The sequence below is a fragment of the Zosterops lateralis genome (assembly GCF_965231275.1).
Source record: "Zosterops lateralis genome assembly, chromosome: 1".
Taxonomy (NCBI): Eukaryota; Metazoa; Chordata; class Aves; order Passeriformes; family Zosteropidae; genus Zosterops; species Zosterops lateralis.
The window spans coordinates 6,372,961-6,392,866 of NC_139762.1; the positions used below are offsets into that span (position 1 = coordinate 6,372,961).

The window sequence follows — 19,906 nt, forward strand, 5'->3', positions numbered from 1 at the left end:
TGTTCCTCTGCTTTCTGAACTGCCTAATGACCAAATATTTGTGCTGGCCACAGGTGGCAAAAGCATGGTAATGGGTCATAATTCAGTCCAGCCCACCATAACCTTCTTTCCCTTATAAATTAAAATGCAGCTGTCTTCTGGTTAGACATAAAGTGGCCTAATTTTGGAGGGATTGAGAGGTGAGCCATTTCAGGGAGAGGAAAATTAATTTTACTTTAATGATGTGAGCTGTTATGTCTATCAGAACACTGAATGCTTTCTTTACACTTGGACACAGTCGTTGACAGAGCCACTGCCTGCCTGTAATATTTTTTTTCCCCCATTAAATTAGATTAGCTCACTTTAGGGTTGTATCTTTGAGTCTGATTGAACAAATGTAGCAATTTATCCAGGCGTTACAGGATTTCCCCGTGGATGCTTGAGGAGAGCTGCTCCATGAGGATGATACACTTAATTAAAAGACAGAAGCTGAAGACTGATACAGATGTATCTTGACACAGCAGCTGGGTTTGTGTCAGGGTCTCTTTGCTTATTGGAAGTGAAGTGGGGGGGATGAGGAGCAATCAGGGCTCTCATCACAGAGGGAGGAATAAGCCCAGATCCCAGACTGTGTTATGCAATGAAGTTCTCTAACATCACCCCTGATGTGATTCAGTGTGGGATCCACACGGGGTGTTTGTCATTGTGGGTTGACCTTGTTTATCCCTTACCGTGGTCTGGGGAGGTCCCAGCCCTGCTGGTTTGTTTATTCCCTCTCAGTGGGGCTGGGAAACCACCAGTGAAGGGAATTTGTGGGTATCCTCCTTGAAGGAAATCAATATGGGGTGCCCAAACCTCTTCTGCCTGGTTAATAGAAAAAAAAAAAAAAAAAAAAAAAAAAAAAAAAAAAAAAAGTATTGATGATTCCCTTTCTTGATCCCATGCCCCCAAACCTCCCATCTTTGGGCAGGAACACCCCTTGTTACCCTGGTGTCTCCCTTTATTTCAAAGGGAATTAAAACAAATGACAGTGTCTTTCTTTCCCAGTAGAGGGAAGTGTTGGCTAAACTGAATTTTGCGTGCAAAAGTCTCGGCACCTCGTGCTAAAGGAGTTTCTCACAGCACTTATCCCAGGTAGTAAAAAGGTTTATAAAAAGTCGAGGTCTGTGGAAAGCAAAAGCCAAAAGCACTCCACTGAGTGCTAGCAAGGTGGGAGGGCATGGAGAAACCTTTCAAATTGTGAAGGGAAATACCTTTTTCTTTTTTGCCAAATTGAGTTTTGTAAGAAAAAGGCACTTTTAAACGCGCGCCCCCCCTTTTTTTTTTTTTTCTTTTTTTTGCTTGTTTGTTTGAAGAAAAAAAAGAAATACAGAATTTGTTTTAAACTAAAACTTTTTCCCATACTCAGGCTTTCAGGAATTGCATATTTTTCAGAGCCTTTAAAAAGGAGTGACAAATGTCTCGGGATATGGGCTAAAAGAAAGGCTTTATGAGCATCTTTGGGAGAGCAAATGGATCTTTGCCACCAGCACTGCTGTCTATAACCACTTTAAGAATGCAGTGCTTACTTTGTGGGGAAAAAGGTATTTTTTGGAGAGAAGTGAAGAGAAAGATGATACCAACTCATCTCCCATAGTATTTTTTTTTTTTTTTTGCTTCTATTTACTCCCACCTGACATGCAGATTTATTAGGTTTCAGCTGACTTGCTCAAACTTTTTCAGACATTCAGTGAGCCAGCATTACCTGACTGCTTCTTGCAGAGAGGAAGATTTTGGCAAGGCAGCACAACTTTAATCAATTTTTTCTCTCTCTGATCAGCCTGTCTATAGGGTTCCAATTAGCATGGCTACTTCATGATTAGTGTTTGCATTAGGAGGTCTCCTGTGCCAGGGGTGTTCCCCACTTGCAGTGGGATTTGGAGGTGCTGCTTTCATTGTGTGCTCCTGGCTTGCATTTCTGTGTCTTCTGAAGGGAGGCAAATCAAAAAGAACCCAAATGCTTGAAAAGTGAGGAAAAAGGATTCTTTTTTTGGGGAGGTAGAAAATGAGAGAACCATATCAGTCCTGCTCCTGGCATGGAAAAAAATTTAAAGGGAGCTTTCCTTCTCTTGTACTTCTTCCTACCTTTTATTAATCTGATTTACTTCCTTTGTAAATATTGCTGGGTTTTTTGTTGGTTTTTTTTTTTTTTTCTATAAGCTGAGTTCAGACTGAGCTGATTTCATTATCACAGGATTGAGGATTTTATAGTATTATGAATAATTTCTGTATTTATAAAGACAAGTGAAACAGATGGGTCATCCTGGTGCTTCAACAAGGTTTTAACAGTGTTTCCTCCCTCTGTGAAAAAAGTAGTAGAGTTAAAAATTTACAGAAGAATTCACTTATGGACTGTAAAAGAAAGACAAGAAATTATTCAGGACCAGTGGATGAGACATTAAGTGAAATTTTGTAGCTTTTCCCTTCTTTCCCTGGCTGGGCTACTGAATCTGTGATACTGAGATACTGCTGAGTCCTTACCTTGAGATCCTGCTATTGTGGTTGTGAAGGAAGATGAGAGAACAGGGGACCTTCATTCATAAATTGAGTGGAGTAAGAACGGGATGGAAGAGAATATAAAAAATATTTTAATATATAATAATATACATTAAATAAAATAAAAATTCCCTCTAACATGCTATTCATCCCCAAAACACACATCAGCACCTGTTGTGTCGTCAGCACAGAGCACTGTGCTGCAGTCTGTGAATCAGAGAAAAGACCTCCAAGATCATTGAGTTCAACCATTAAATTTACTCCTCCTTCACAGGAAGAAGCAGTAGGTTCACGTGCCTTCCCTCTGTATAAGCCTAACTACCTCATCATAGTATTTTTAGCTGTTTGGGGCAAGAAATGCCATTTTTTGACATCGTGGCTCTATGATAGGATTTTCTGAAGGTCTGAGTACCCCCCACCAGGGATGTTGGTTCTGCTGCCCAAGACCTGGGAATGTTTCTGGGTGCAGAGAGCACTGACAGGGTGGGACCAGACCACAACCATCCCAGTGTGGAGGATTTCCAGCAGAGCTCTGCTCCTGGGACGAGCAGTGGGACCCCAGCAGCCATCCTGGCACAGCTTTTTCACTCTGGTGTGAATTCTTTTTTTGATTGAATTTAAAAATTATGTTGGAAATCCACTAAATATCACTGAAAAGATGTTGTTGCTCTTGTAATTTAGAGATGTCCTGCAGAGATGTGTTGGCACTGTGGCTGAAGGACAAACCATTTGCCTTTATGGCCCACCCCATAGTCTCTTTGGCTCCTCATGAGAGCCTGCTTCCCTTTGAGCAGCCACTCTTCTGTCTCATGTTGAGAGGTTAACATTTGAAGATTTGTCTTCCTTTGTCTTCTGCCTCACACATCTTTCTGTGCTGCTCTAAGCTTTCACAGGCTCTGTTCCCCAGCTCCATCTTTTTCTTGGTCTTCATTCCCTTCCATCTCCCTTTGTTTGTAATCTTTTGCCTCTCTGACCTCCACTCCCTTTTCTCAGTTCCTTCTCTCTGCTTCCTCACTCAGCTCTTCCCTATGATACACTCCATAATTTCCTGCATTTCCAGAATCTTTGCACATTTTGAATCCCTCAGTTGATAATTCCCTTGAGCATGAGCTTGTCCTTGAGTGAACACCTGCTCTTCCTCAGTTGTCTACTCTTCCTGAGTGAACAACTGCCTTCCCAGAGCCACTGCAGCCCCTGTTTTTTTCCTGAATGATCTGTTCTTTTCCCAGCACCTTTCCCCACCCTGAGCTGCTTTCACCTCAATATTTGTCACAGTTTCACACTCTTTCCAGAGTGGCAGCAGATACTTCCCAACACATCACTGAGGCAGTAAAGAAATGCCAGCCTCCCTTGTTTGTCCTGATTTATCTCAGTCATTTGAGGGCTTTTTTTTTCAGTTTCCCAGAAGTTTCTTTCATTTTTACCACCCTGACTAATTCATGTGGATGGAAAATCCTTACCACTCCATCTGTGATCTTCCCAGTCACTGCTGGGCAGCTTATTTTGGGTAAAAGCTGCTGTTGTCACTGATCAGAACTGCTGTCCTGTAACCATGATCCAGGGATCTGTTCCTTGAGGCTGGAGGCTCTGGGTCAGGCAGCTGCAGGAGGAGCAGGGTTTGGCTGGGGCTGATCAGAGGGTCCAGCTTTGGCACCGTTCACACCTCCCTCCTCCCTCTGCGTGCTGAGGGAGCCCTTGCTGTGTCCTGCTGCCAGTGCCTCCCTCTGTGCCCTCAGCCCTGACCAAATCCTCTCTCCAAGGCTCCAGTGGCAACCTCCAGCTTCCAATGCAGCTTTCCCTCTCTCCTTCCCCCATCCCACCTTTCCCCCCAGTCGCATTCATCCCGCCCTTGCTCCCCAGAGCCTGGCACCAGATGTGGCACTTGGGGACAGGGCTGAGTGTGGACTTGGCTATGCTGGTTTAAGAGTTGGACTTGATGACCTTGGCGTTATTTTCCAAACTGAACGAGTCTATGACAATGTTGTTCCCTCACCGTGCTTCCTGCTGCCAAACTAAAGTCTGTGATTCTACCAGTCCACCATCTCATTCCACGGTGCCTCTTTCATCCTCCTCTTCCCCATCTCTCCCTTCTTCTCATCCTTCCTCCCTCCCCACCATTTCTCTGCCATTATTTCTCCTTCCCCGCCGCTTACCCCAGGCCTGTCCCTCTGCCTCGCTCCCCGTTTCCCGGCCTTGTCCCGCTCTGTTCCCCATTCTCCTTTCCCACCATTTCTCTGCCATCATTTCTCCTTCCCGCCGCTTACCTCTGGCCTCGCCCCCCGTTTCCCGGCCTTGTCCCGCTCTGTTCCCGCCTCTCCCTCCCCGCCGTGTCCCCTCCCTCTCTGCCCCCACCGCCGGCAGGGGGCGCTGCGGGGCCGCCCCGGCCGCGCTCGGCGGGGCGGGCGGTGCCTCCCTCCCTTCCATCCCTCCCTCCCTGCCTCTATCCCTCCTTCCCTCCCTCCCTCTATCCCTCCCCTCCATCCCTCCCCACTCCCCCCCGCCGCCCGGCCGGGGCTGCGCTGGCTCCGCTCGGCTCCCGCGGCAGCCGCACCAGACGGCGCGGCGGCTCCGAGCCATGCGCGCTCGGCGGCGGGCGGGCAGCGCGCTCCGCGCACGGCAGCCGGGCCCTTCCTCCCCGCGGGACGGGACCGCTCCCGGACTAAAAACTCTGTGGATACAATGAAGTGGCTCTGGGACTCTTGGTTTAGCAGGAAAAATTAAATAAACCAATGTAAGTTTTTCTCTCTTTTTTTTTTAAAAAAATGTTTGGTTGTTTGCTCGTTAATAAAATGATAATAAAAGAAAAAATTAAAAAAAAAAAAATAAAAAAGAAGGGGAAGAAAGAAACGGAAAGGATGCCTGCGGTTCAGAGCGTGTCACGGAGGAGGAATGAGTAGTGCCGGGCTTTTCCCTTCCCCGAAGTTTCCCTCGAGGCGGGAGGAGCGGCGGCACCGGCACCGCGACCGTCCCGTCCGGGCAGAGCGGCAGAGGGGACCGGGGGCTGGAGCACAGGGAACTTGGCGTAGCAAAGCTTGAGCCGGGCTGTGGAAGCAGAGGATATACAATCATATGGCTGTTTAAAGGTAATTCTGGCAGACAGTCGGTTTAGTTTCCATCTTCCAGAAGTGCCGGGAAGAACAAACAACACAGAAAATACTCAGCAATTGTTCAGTTGGTGTTACGTGGTGTCAGATGTGTTGGAGTGGAAATCTAGTGGCAGGTGTTGAAGGGAAGAAATGAGCTGGAATGGTTGTTTCTGTGGTGGCAGGGAAAATGTATCGTTCTTCTGTATCATGAGGGTGTTACTGGTATTACTTGTTGTAAGAACTGACATATTTTAAGTGTGTTTCTTAATGGCAACGAGCACCTCAAAGCTGTTTGTAGAACAGCTTTGCTTAAAAAATTTGGAGTTTTTACCGGCACAAATGAAAAACTTGACTTGGCTCATGTACATAAAAGCAAATCAGGGAGAACTCTGCTGCTCCAGCAAGGTGATCATGGTTTTAGCAAGGCAGCCCCGAGGGGAGCAGTGACATACTGGAAGCACCACGAGAGAGAACGAAAGCTAAATTAAAGCAAAACTTATGCAACCGAAGTGTGGCTGCAATGGGAACAAACCAGACCTTCCAACTTTATTTTTCTTGGAGATTTGGGTGAGGAGGTGGGGATGAGCTTCTAAAAAGTGAAGAAACACATGAGCCAGGAACATCTATGGCAACAGGTCTTGTTTTGCCATGCAAGGGGTGAGCTGAGTCTTGTGAGTGCTTGAGCCAAGCTTTTCCAGTCACAACTGGGGCAGTGGCTGCTCCTGCAGACAAGCTTTGGATCCAGAGTTGGTGGCCCCAATTTCTCCCACTGCTGGGGCTGGCCAGCAGCTCTCCCCAAAACACACGGCGGATGGTGGAATAAACACGGTGATTCAAAGAGGATTTGTCAATACTAAAAATAAACAGGCCCGCAGATGTGTCCTAGAGGGTCATGTCCAGGCACAGCATTTTCGGGGCCAATGAGCCGATTTCGGCGATTTTCTGTCTGTGTGTCCTGTCCAAGGTGCTGAAGTTCATTTTGCTGCAATTTCCCAGGATTTCGGGGTCTGGCAGAAGTGCTCTTGGAGGCTTCCTGTCATCTTAAACCAGCGAGGGAGTTCCCCCCTGGGTGGTACGAAGAAAAAGCAGGGATGTGTTTTCAGACACGTATGTTTGATCCGTCCTTTTGGCGTGGGGAAGCAGACCAGGTGGAGACGCAGATGGATCCGGCAGATCCTATAAGCTTGTGGTGGCAGAGAATTGGAAAGGTCAGAGCTGTGAGGCAGTGAGCAGTGAAACCCTCTTGTTCTAACGGACCAAGAAAGTGGTGGTTTTGGAAGTGTCACTTCTGCTGGTTTGGGGAGCATTGCCTTGAGGAGACATCTGGCTCTGAAAGAGTTGAGGGGAGCCCAGCATCAGGACAGGATTGGAATGATACAACTGGAATTGGAGTGATATCCACTGGTTTTGTTAATATTATTTTATTCTGGTGCAGCCTTTTCAAGTGGCAAATGTGGTTGACAGAGAGCTTCAGAGACAGAGGGTCCTTAATAAAAAATCTCTTGGTTTTGGGACAAAAGTCTCAACACGTAAGCAATGGAAGTTGTGGTATTTTTAAATTAATGTACCAAAAGATCTCAGCCTTGAGTCGTGGAGTTTATGTAACTTTGGTAGGGGGCAGATCACAGTATTGCCAGAAATAATCACAGATTAATATTTTCCTGAACTTGCTCATGATTGGAGTTGGATGTTGTAACTTGGTTTTTTTCAGTTCTTACCACTCACTCTGAATCATCCAGAGCACAGTTTTGCTCTTCTGTCTGAGGCTCTGAGGGTTTTACAAGCATGAAGGGTCAGCTTCTAAAGCCAGAGTTCTCACACAGAAGTGGTTTGTGCTGCAAGGAGCCCCTGCAGATTTAAAGCATGCCAGGGCTCTGTACAGTGTGGCAGGGAACGGATCCTGTTTCATGGCCTCAATCATTCGTCAGAGGTCACAAAGGTATTCAGTTGCATCATTGGGTATGTAGTCTAAATACCTTGACCATGAAGGGGGTATGTAGACCACGGGACTTTGTGACTCTGAATGACAGCTCATGGGTACAGACTTTAAAACTGAAACAGAGTTGAGAGCATTTTATTCCTGGCTTGAGCCAGAAAGTGGCCTCGGTTCTCGCTGTGATGGACTAACACCTGTGGCACCAGCTACCACCTCCCAGGACCTTTACATGTTACAGGTTGAGTAGTTGCTGTATTCTTGATTTAAATGCGTTGTCAAAATTATGTTTAAAAATGTACTGATAGGAAATGTCATCCTGCCTGGGAGATTAATGAAACATAGTTACCTTTAATTTCTTTAAATATCCTATTTATCATATTAAAGGGGATTGGTTTTACTTCTCATTACCTTTCTCTGTTTAGTGTCTCAAAAGAATCCTTTGTACTTGTATGGGAGAAAAGAACATTTTGGGTTGCATATTAAAACATGTTGGTGGTCATTTGGAAATCCTAGTCCTGCTTTTCAGAAGGAACTTGTTATTATCTGTTATCACCTTTAGTACCTTAGATTTTGGAAGCTCAACTTGAAAAACATAGAAGGGACCTGTTGTTTTCAGAGAGTGGGTGCTCAGCTCTTCCTGAAAATTGCTACCTCATAAGTTGTGTCTGAGGGTGCTCAAGATTTACTCTGGAAAATTATAGCCCTGATTCTTAAAAGCTGACAACAACTAATTTCTTAGCTCTCTTAAACAGAACTTTGGTAACACAGAAGCAGCATTACTCGTACACATCCACTTGGATTTCTGCTTTATGTTTACACATTGTCTTGAGGTAGGGCCTTAATCATGGTATGAAGCAATTTATAGCTGGAGTTCTGTCATCATGTCTCCCTTTCACCATCTAACCTGGAGCAAAATACATGAAGTCTGCTGGGTATATTTCTGTTTGCTTGTAGTGATTATCTCTTCCATGGTGTCATGGATGATTGCAATCAGTTCAGATAAACATGTGTTTATTTATCCTTCAAATAGGATCATCTGTATGAACCCCTAGCAAAAGGAAACCCTGGTTATATTTCGATTGATCTTGGTTTATTATTTACTCTGCAGACCAAACTGAGGAGCCCACTTTGACCTGGCTCTGTCTTTTTGGGTTTCTCTTGCAAAGTGACAGTTTCTAAATCAGGAAGGAAATCAGGTCACATTTCTGGCTCTACAGGATTTATCTCATTGCTCTTCTTTCAAAGTAATTAGAGTTACTAATAATGAGGAAAAGAAAACTTTTCCAGAACTGGAATGTCCCTAACTCCTCTCTCCTTCTGGCAGTTTTTGTGTCACTGAAGAGATCCAGGTAGTTCAGAAACTTGGTTGTGTAGGATTCTTTTGCTCTGTTAGGTACAAGGTGTCTTCCTTTCAGGGCAGCTGCAGGTGATCTGCTCACCTTTACAAATGTATCTCCTTTCCCTTAGAATTGTGTTTCCTTACTTCTTTCCCAATAATTCCGGAGCTGGTGTTACCAGCTCCAGGCTGTCCATTTGTAGTGAATGAGATCCCAGATTTCATCTTGGGAGAAGGATAAGAACACATTTATTAAAGTTATCCCTTGTCCCAGGCCCTCAGCTGGCTCAGGACAGTGATTTTCTTAAATTCATGCAGTACCACCTGTCACAATCACGTTTGTACCTCTCCTTTCCAGGTTTCTAATCAGTCTGAGTTCACAGAGGCAAATTCCCATGAAAGATGGCAAAACAACCAAAAAATTCCATCTTCTCACCCTCCCACCGTTGAGGAGGTGTAGCTTGGCCTCCCACCAGGGGGTCACCTTGTGAATCATTAAAGTGCAAAATTTTCATTGGTGTCAAAAGATCCCTTATCTTTCATGGCAAAAACATGCCTCACTGCTCTTTGTATTGAACAAAGCCTCTGTTAATCACTGTTCTGCATAACAAGAATGGCCTGAGTTTTATTTTTATCATCATATTGCAAGAGCTTTTTGAATGTAGAGATTTGACACATCAAATAATACTGTTGTACCAAAACATGCAGAAAAAATTATAAATTCTGCTAAGCTCCAACTTTTCTCTTTACCCTTTTTCATTTAATGATAAAATTAGAGATTTTCTTTTATGTCATGGAAAAAACAAGTCCATACTTTTACTGAATTATTTATTTCATCTCTCAGCTTGAATTGAGTTTTTCCAGTTTGCTAAACTTTTGTCTTTGCCTGCAATGCTGAGAGCCCTGGCAACAGGTTGTAGTTTCTTTTTAAAGCCTGCTGGATTCCTAAGGTACTAAAACTACTCTGCATTCAAGTTATTGTTTGTAAGATATCTGCAACTTGTACTTTATTAGCTTGTACTTTACTTACAAACTTGTACTTGATTAATTTTAATCCAACTCTGGTATTAAATATCTGAAAAAAGTTTTACTGATTTTATTTGCAAGTGTGCAAATGTTCGGTGACTGAATGCAGATCGTGGGCACAATTAAGGTGTGTTGGAAGAAATGAGTCTTTTTCAATATTCATGGCACTTGAAGGCTGGTTGGGAACACTGAACCAGGTTTTAGGGCTTTCAAGGGGTCTTGGGGGGTGGGAGTTGTGCTTGAGGTTTGTTGTTTTTTTTCTCTGTTGATTTTATGTCTTTAGAGAAAACAAAGGAATCTGTTTGATACAAAGATACAAAAAAGCTTGTTAATGGGCAATTTTGTAAAGATCCATTAGCTGAAGATAGAGACTAACTTTCTAAGCCAAAATCCATTCTTGAAGACTGTATTAGTTCTAAAGTGATTTTTTCTGTGTTTCTTTTCCTCCTCATAATGAAATGGTCCCTTTTACCCCCTAAAATGAACAGTTTTGTCAGAGGCTGGATATGCCCCTGGTGCTCCCGGCGGGTTTGCAGCATGTTGGGTCTAACAGGCTTTGCTTCAGGTTTAACAGAACCTTGGTCCTGGAAAACCAAAACAGGCCAGCACAGAGGGATCACTTCTGGTTATTTCCAGTAAATAAAAATTCCCCCCAGCTCAGATTTTGTGCCCCACTGCCGGCCCATTCCCGTCCTCCGAGGAGCGTCCCTTGCTGCAAGGTCGGACACTGCCCCCGGGAAATGAACTTTAAAGAAAGTGATGATAAAGAAGGAAAAAAAAAAAAAATCCTCCCCATGGTGTAAAGCTCATAAAGAGGTGCAACTCTGTCATGAAGTTTTTGTTTTAACCTGTGATGCAGCCGCCAGAAGTGGGCAGAGGTTTAGGGAGAGCGATGTTAGCGGGAGCCTTTTGGGGAGAGGAGAAAGGAGCATCATTAAAGTGTTACAGCCTGACCTGTAGACAGGCCCTTAGTGTTGTCTGAGGCCTGACACGCTGGTAGCACGTTACATAATGCACAATTATAAAATCACGCTAAAGCCTCTTTAAAATACCTGCCTGATTATAACAGGGTAATTATGCCGTGTTTAATAGGGCTGAGTGCTGTGGGGAAGGAACCCCCCTGCACCCAACTCGCTCCTGCCCCTGCCATCCCGCCTGCAGCCGGCGGTGCCATCCCTTGGGAAGCCCTAAACCCTCCAAACCCCCCTGGGGTGTTGCCTGCTCCCCGTTTGGCTCTCGTGTTACAGGGGTTGTCCTTTCCTTCCGGACGGATTTTCTGGCTGTGGCTGCTCCCCATATTAGTCCAGCCAGTGCGACGTGACGCTGCCGCCCTCTCTCCCTCCCCGGGGCCGAGCACATCGCCCCAGCCGCGTCCCCAGCCCGGTCCCCAGCCTCCGACACCGCACATCGTCCCCAGCCGGGTCCCCCAGCCTGGTTCCCCAGCCTCCGACACCGCACATCGTTCCCAGCCGGGTCCCCCAGCCTGGTTCCCCAGCCTCCGACACCGCACATCGTCCCCAGCCGGGTCCCCCAGCCTGGTTCCCCAGCCTCCAACACCGCCTCCGGTGCGTCCCCGGCTCCGGCACCGCGCTGTGCCCCGCGCCTCCCGTGCTGCTGGAGGGGCAAAGGCGCTGCCAGCCGTGTCTGCAGCGGGAGGCTCTGCAAAGCACTGCAAGTATCTTAACAATTGTGCGGGTTTTATTATTGTTTTTTCTCTCCCTCCGTCTTTATCTCTTTTCAACAGTGTCTGACGTCGAGAGGTCTAATCTGGCTCGGTGCGCGCGTGTAGTTCCCATTGAGCCGCTCCGTGGTGAGAGCTCCGGGTCCCTTGGGAAATCACCCCTTCGGCAAAGTTCCCCGGGTTTGCCGAGGTCCTCGCAGCTCTTCCCTTCCCCGCGTCCATCAGGCGGAGGGATGAGTCCTCTCCTCGGCTCTGCCGGCGTAAATCCAGATCGATTTGTTCGACTTCAGCAGAGCTAATCCAGATTTACGCAGCCCTTTCCCCGAGGACTTCCCCCGTTTTTCGCTCTAGGTGACCGTTAGTGGGCCAATGTCAAAATGCATCTGATCCAGGCAGATTCCCTGTCTCCAGATATTAATTATTCCCTGGCAAAAGTTTCTGAGGAAGAGCAGTTGGATTTGAAAACAATATACAAATTCTGTTGCTAATTTTAGAAAGTAAGGGGGATTTTTTTCCCCTCCTGTTGAAACTAAATATAATTTGAAAGATAATGTACAAAGACTTAAATACAGCCTGCAATTATACATGGCATATGAATAGTTTCTCTTGGTTTTAACATGTTTGGTTTATTTTTCCGTCTTTCTCAGCAGACAGCTGTTAGATAAAGGGAGAAGAGTAAATAGTTGTTATGAAACCATACGTCATAGCTACAAGGAATAATTAAAAAAAAGAGGAATTATCATATGAATAAAGGAAGATAAAGACAAAATAAATCCTTTCTGTGCTTTTTTCCCTTGCCCCATCATTTTATGACACTTCTGTAGTAGTACTTTAGCAAAGAAGTACTTGAGTGCTTCTAGAACAAATTTCCTGTAGGTCCATCATGCTCCTCTTCCTGCTGGATTCAGGCAGGTTGGAACTGAGGCTCTGGATCCTTCAGGGCAGGATGAAATTGGGGTAGAAGCTTTCCTAGGAAAAACCTTGCGTCCCCTTGTGCTTGGTGGAAATTTTGCTTGAGTTATTCTGAATTTGCTTTTTTTATGAAACTGCTCAACTTGACAACCCCCAAAAGTTTTGTTGTGTCCGCACGGTGTCTGAGCAAGCACCTGCGAGGTGTACAGATCTCCTGGCTTGAACAACCTGCCTTTTCTGGCAGTTGTGAAACACAGTTCTGCTCCTCAAGTGCTGTCACATCTGGGAAAAATTGTTCTTTTGGTTAAAAGTTTCTTGGGGTTTTCCCTGTCTGGTGAAACCTGAGCAGTGCTGGGCTGGCGAGTCTTGCTCTGAGTGTTGTGTGCTCAATAGTCAGGACCCAGTAGAGCTTTTTAGCTGCTTCTTAGGACAGGTCAGAAAGAACCTGGGAACACTGCACTGGGTCACACACCACATTTTTTAATACAGGTTTGGAGAATGGCATAAAAGACCCTCAAAATAATAATAACAATACTTTAAAAACACCCCAAAATGATGGTTGTAGACTCCTGGGAATAAGGCAAGTGGCTGCGTATGAGGCTGTGATCCAAAAACATTGAAATATTCTGGGCTGTGGTTTTCTTTTATTAATTAGTCTAAGTGATGTTCAGAACCTGAAACCAAGGCTTTTAGACACATCTCTGGTGCCTAATTCTGCTCAGTGTCTCATAACAGGGTGAATCAGGAGACTGTTTATTGAAGTCAGTGATGCAGTGTCGATGTGAAAGCGACAGAAGGGAGATGGAGGATTTGTTTACGAGCAGAAAAGTTCCCTGGACAGTTTAACACTAACAGAGAAAATTACTGAATAGCTGCAAAGCGCAGAGCTTAAATGTAGCTGAAATAAGTCTTCTGGAGCATTTCCAGAACTATTTTAAGGGCCTGATCCAGAGCCTGATGAAGCCAAAGATAAAGCTCTTTTTGACTTCTTCAGATCCAACATTACATTTCCAAACATCATTCCCTCTCTGGAATTTTCTAAAGCTGTCTCCTAGGTGGTTTTGAAGTAACTATTATACCAGATGTAATGTCTTTTGTGTTCCTTCAGTACTTGAATTTGTTAACTATAAGAAATAATAGCATAATGCTTTTGTTGCACAGGAAATTCTGATTTTCTGTGTAGTTGTTAGTTACATAAACCATTGAAACTCATCTTTTGTTGCTTGGCTTGTCTGTTGGTTTACCAGTGTGTGTATCTGTCTTCTTCTGTAACTTTTGAACCCACTGGACAACTTGATTCAGAGGTTCAGGACTAAGGGATGTTTGGCTTTTGCAAATGCTGTTAAAGAATGTTCCTGGGTTGAGAGTAGAGAGGCTCAAAGGAGCATCATATGTAAGAAAGTGACTGTGTGGTGACCCAGCCACACACTACACATCAATGAATCCAGCAGAGCTCCACAGGGACTGCATTAGTTCAGTAATGTGAGTTTACAGAATTTTTACTCCATATTATATACTATTTTATATATGTTACTTTGCATTATATTCTATTTATGTTCAGTGTCCAATTGTTAGGCCAGTGACTGCTTCACCTCCACCACCCAGGTCTGTGAGATCTGGTGTGGGTTATAATTGCATAGTTTAAAGGGAGCTTGCAAACAAAGCCCTGGGGTCTCAGTGCATTTTGAAATAATCTGAAAAGGCTCCATCATGTGGATTCAGGGCTGGATCCAAGCCTGCTGAAGATTCTTGTTGGCTTCAGGAGGTTGTGGATAGTCTTCATGTCTGAGGAGTGAATGTCAGGGCTCAGGTACCAAGAGTGGTGCCTCGAGCTGTGAGAGATCCTGGTCCTGTTGAAAGACTGGAGGAGGTGACAGAGGGACAAAGATCATGTTCCCTCCTTCTTTAATCCTGCCCCACAACTTTGCAGCTGAGTCTCCCTGTGTGCAGGGGGAATGCTGGACTGTGTTGGCACTGCTGTCCCCTTATGTGCATCAGACAGGGATTAATAACTATATATAAAAGACAAGTTTTATTTATATGTGCATATTTATACAAAAAGCACCTAAACAAACAAAAACAACCACCCAAATAGGGAATGAAGCAAGGATATTAAAAATGAAATTTCCCGCCCCATGAGTGGCGTGCTCCCCATTTTGCTGGGAGCTGCTCTGTCTGCTGTGGTGTCAGATGGGACACGTGTGCCCAGCTCATGCCTTGGGAAGGCTGACCTGAAACAGAGACTGGACACAGCTAGAGAATCAAGTAGGTATTTATTGAAAGGCCTCCAGGATACACCTTGGGCAGGACAAGAGCCTGACCAGGGCTACACCCAAGGTGGATTTAGAATGGTCACAAAAATGGCTAGCCAGTCATGAGATCTTAACATTTTTATAAATTTTGGTGCATTTGCATATTGGGGTTTAATTGTCCAATTCCAGCTTCAGGTTGTGAGGTCTCGGCCTTCTTGTTCCTCCCTTCAGTCCACCCTTGTTTGTGCTTTGGGGCCTGAAAGTTGCCCTTGGTCCTCAGCAGGAAAAGGATCTGTTTTGTCTCCCTGCTCTGTGAAGAGCTGAGTGACACTGAATGTGAGGCTCAGAACTGCACCCCTGGGCAGCACAGAACCTGAAATACACGAAAGCTAAAACTTAAGGCACCACAGCCATTGCAAGAAGCTGGTGCAGCCCAGGACGGGAGGCAGCCGGGATGGCGCTGAGGACACCCTGCCTCGTGTGGCCCATGCACTGAGGCTGTGCCTGTTGTGGCTGTTTCTCCCTCAGGCCCTGCCCGGCCCATCAGTGCAGGAAGGGAAAATGGAGGGTGTCCCTGACCCCGGTAATCTCCAGCTGCCACCGAGCCTCCCGGGAGGCACCCGTGGCCAGCACAGATTAACACAGCCCACAGCAGGGACTGGCCTGAGGCCAGCACGGCCCCGGGATCAAAGGAGCACGGAGGTGGCTGAGAGCCACCTTCGGGCCCCTCCTCCTCGCCTCGCTCTGCAGCGGCTTTTGCCTTCCCTGATGAACCAAACCCACCCTCTGCCGCCGGGGCCGGGTCAAAATGCTCCTTTCCCGGTGTTTGTGTCCGAGGTCTTGTATGGGATGTTTTTGTTTCCTTTCCCCGTGTCTTGCGCGGGGTGTTTGTGTCCGAGGTGTGATTTCAGAGCTGACAATTGGATAAAGTCTTCAGGATCTTGCTCGGGGAGTGAGTGACATGGATGTGTGCTGGCTGCCTTTTTTCCTTGATGAGCAGACACAGGGTGTTCTGACCCCAAAGGATAAATGCTGGTGGTGCAGAGCTGGGAACCATCGTGGGGATGTCACAGGCAGACCCAGTGCAGAGGCACGGAATGAGCTGTGCCCCATTCTCCAGAGTGTCCTCGCTGGCCCAGCTGCCTCTAGGAGGAGAAGAACAGGAGGGAACTGTGTGCAGCGTTATTTTAGAGTTTAAAATGTCGCAAGGAGCCAGGGAAAGCACAGGAATTGGCATCACAGCACTGAAAATGGTGTATTTGAGTGGCAAGCCGGTGCCTTGATTTGGTTTGCAGTGGGTAGTCTAAGTAGAGAAGCCTTATTTCTGTTAGAGAGGTTGTTTTTGAGGGCTGTTTGTTTGCCAGGATCAGGAGGGTGGTGGTTTAAACCATATTTTGGAGGGATTATCAATCTTGTCCCCATCTGTTTCAGCAGCCCTCGTGCCCCAAAATGCAGAGGCTATTTCCTGCTGCATGGCTGAGCCCTTTCAGGGAGGTCCCTCATCCCATGCATTCCCTTTGGGCACCTTGATTTTCAGCTTCTCATCCCTGGGCTGATGGCAGCTCTGTAAGGCAGGGAGTGCTGCTGACCAGCCCTGCACGGCCACACAGCTGCCAACAACCAGCCCTGAAATTGAGAAGTTTGTTTCCCAAGGTGGGGCCCGTGCCAGCTGCACTGTTTTAATGGTGTGATGGTCCCTGGGGGTGGCCAGGGCTCAGCCCTGCCTTAACTTCTGTGTGCCTGTTGTGTTACTCCTTCCCAACAGTAACCCAAAGTCCTGCCCAGGCAGGAAACAACCTGAGCAACAAGCTGGAGGAATGGCTTTGCAAGGGAATTTTCTCCCCTTACTTCAGTGGTCCAGAGTCTCACCCTGAATGCAGAGCACAATCACTTCATGCTCATTTTAAATTGTGGCAGCTGAAAGTGAATGTTGCTTTGCAGGATCGTGTGGCCCAGGGAAGGAGTCAAAAAGCAGCATCTCACACATTTGGGTCCGTGGGGTGTCAAATACATAGAATATTTTCTTCCCAATGCCAGTTTAAAAGCTAGTTTTATAGTCACAGCTAGCATTGCAAATGTTTGAGTCACTCCCTGGTGTACATGGTTTCTTCCAGGAGGCTCTTACAACTTTAATGAATGTGAAAGTTGTGATTAGCATGGGAGATCATTGCTTATAGCAACTACACAATGTATTAGGCTACCCGTCAGTCTTGCTGTTAGAGCACTCTGCAGAATTCAATAAGCAATGTTATTTACACTGTTGTCTTTAGGAGACTGAGAAACTTCCCAAAATGTCTTATAATTCAGGAAAAAGCTTTGCTGCAAAGCAAATTTGCTTCATTGATTGCATTTCTTCACTTTGGTTACTAAATGGCAGGCTAAAAATAAATTTTTAAAAAAACCAAACCAGTATTGAGATCAATCTCTAATTGATTTTGACTTGTCATATCCAGTTAAAAGCAGAACCAATGCTTTCTGAAATGTTAGTGATGTTCTGGAGCTTTGTAAAGCTGCATATGAGAGAAAGCATCAATAGCAGAGTGTAAGATCTCTTAATTTGGGCTTCATACAGAGTTTTAGGCACGTAAATGTCAGACTAAAGTTCAAGTGTTTATCAAAGTCCTGTGAGGATCTCCAATGTCAATGAAATTCCTATTAAAAACTGTCCTGTGAGGCTTTGCTGCCTGCAAATGCTGGTTCCTTGAAACAAAAGTTGCATGGATTGTTGAAGAAAAAGGCCTTCACAGGGTGAAGGGGTGTCTGAAGAGAGTTTCTGAGCAGGAAACAATGAAGGAGCTGCTGTGGGATCTGCCACAAGAGCCAAGCTCAGCTGCTTTGCTTCAGCAGTGAGTCAGCTGGGGACACCGTCGTGGAAGGCAGGGACAGTGTGTGTGGCTCTGTCCCCACACCTCCAGAGAGGCTGAGGGCTGGGCTTGCATCTGCAGTGCTGCAGGTGCTGGAAATCCCTCTTTCCCAGAAGCAGGAGGGCAGGCAGGGACCAGACCCCCTGTGCTGTGCTTGGCATCACCTGGTGGTTCCCCATCCTGACCCTCCCTCTCCAGAAGCACCTCCTGGCTCTCTGCTAAGGCTGCTGCTTTTCTGGATGTTTTTCCCTGGACTGGCAGCCTTGTGCCTTTGAGGAGAGGTTGGAGGGAGGGGCGAGCCAAAACAGAGGACAGGCTATTTTTAGGCTGACTATCTCCCACTCCCTGGAAGGCCGGGTGCCAATTAGGTGGTGTGGCGGGGTGACTAATGCAGAAAGGGAGCAGAGATTTGAGACATCTTTCTGTACCAAGGGACCCTGAGCCTGTCTAGATTTGTGCAGTAATGTTCATTTTGCACTGTTGCATCTGCTTATTTTTGTCAGGATAGCTTCCTCCTCCGTCCCATCATATTTTATAACTGAGCTGCATGCACACCGTATTGTGTGGTGTTTTGAAGCCCAAGTGCATGATTTTGGCTTACATCTTTCCTTTCCTTTTGTAGTGGGATAAGAAAGCAAAGGCTGGAAAACTTAGGCTCAACTCCATAATTTAGAGATTATAAAGCCATTAGATAAAGCTGTTACCGTCTACTCTGTCTCCAGAATAGCAGGGGGCTCTTCATAATTAGTATTGTTTCAGCTACAGCATGTACTGTCAAGAAAAGAGGAATTGAGCAGGATGGATTTTTCATCCTTCAGTCTTTGGTAGGTTATTAGTCTTTGGTAAAGCATGGTTAAATGATTTTCTTGAAAGTGTGCACATTACACCTAATTAATATTTCTTTTGTTCCAGTTCTTGACCACTGGAATTCTTCTATATAATTCTGACAGAGTCCAAAGTACTCTGTAATAACGAAAGGAGTAATAATGTTTTAGCTGTGTTTGTCCAAGTGTGCTGGTACTGTGATTAATTAATCCCTTTCCATTTCCTTTGGTGTGATCGAGCTCTTTGCAGCCTTTACCATGAGCCTGATTTCCAGCAAATAATTATCTTTAATGATACTTCCCTAAACCTCTCTAATTTATCAGCACAACCCTTGTGCTTTGGACATCACAACTGAAATGGGGTAATGTTCCCATCAGTTTCTATCACTGTCCCCTGAGCCCTGATTAACCAAGCCCTGCATCATCAGCTCTTGTGTTCTTTCCCCCAGAAAGCAGAAAAGTTTTCAGCCACTCACATCTTGCTGTTTATCCACATAAAACACTGCTACAATTGTGGTTTTCTTCTAGTGCTTCACCACAATGTCCCAGTACTTTGTAAAGCAACACTGAATTGCTTCATTCAGAGTACACATTGGCCAGATTTGTAGGAACTCTTGGGTTCAATTATCATAACTTGTTGATTTAGAAAGTCTAGCTAAAGAAATCAGGGTATTTTATACTCCTTTTGTACATCTTTATTGGTCTTAAATGTGAAATGTCATTCTCAACATATTATTGCTCCATTGCATGGATTTTTCCCAAGTACAGAACAGAAATAGGTATTGAACATTTCTGCCTTTTCTGTGCTGTTGTGTTTGAAGGTACTTAAAGGATACATTTTGTTCCTTATGTGTTTGAAAATTCCTTCTAGCCCTTAAAAAGGCCAGCAATTTCTCTAGCTGCAGTTTTGTCACTGATTCTACTCTAACACGAGCACTCCTGTTATGTGTTATAATGTTATTCTTGACTTCCTTTTTTTTTAAGAAAGTATTTCTCACTCTGGAGTGTGTGCAGGATTTTGGTTGTCATAGGATAGGAGGTAAAAACTTTTTTTGAGCTCTTTCAGTGTCCAAGGAGAGTGACTGCACAGGCTCTGCATGACATGGCCAACACAGGACTGGAAGGATGAAGCTGATATTTGGAGAGAACCGGGGAAATAGAAGGGGGAAAATTCCCCTACATCTCATTAAGGGTGAAATTCTTTCTCTGCAGAAAGCCTCAGCAAAACAGCTCTGCTTCACTTCACCAAAGCTCAAAGCATCCCTTTTATTGAGGGACAGGCTCAGGGGGTTGTAAGCCTCCAGATACTGATACATGACAGTCTGGTACATGTTCCCACATCATGTCATATGGTGGCAACTACAAACACACTCTTTTTTCCCCCATGCAATACAGCTATGATCATGCCACCTTCTTCTGTGTTTCTGCTGACAACCCACACAAAACTAGGGCTTAGAAAAATGACACCAGGGTCA

At 45.5% G+C, this 19,906-nt stretch overlaps 1 protein-coding gene across 1 annotated transcript in view; it reads left to right on the top strand.

Annotated features, from left to right (window-relative positions):
* Positions 1–4,981: 4,981 nt before the first annotated feature.
* The window catches only part of LOC310908570 (sodium channel protein type 5 subunit alpha-like), a gene marked incomplete at its 3' end in the record, with an annotated part of 214,572 nt that continues 199,647 nt past the window's right edge, over positions 4,982–19,906 (top strand). Inside the window, 1 exon segment of the mRNA XM_083859729.1 lies at positions 4,982–5,245.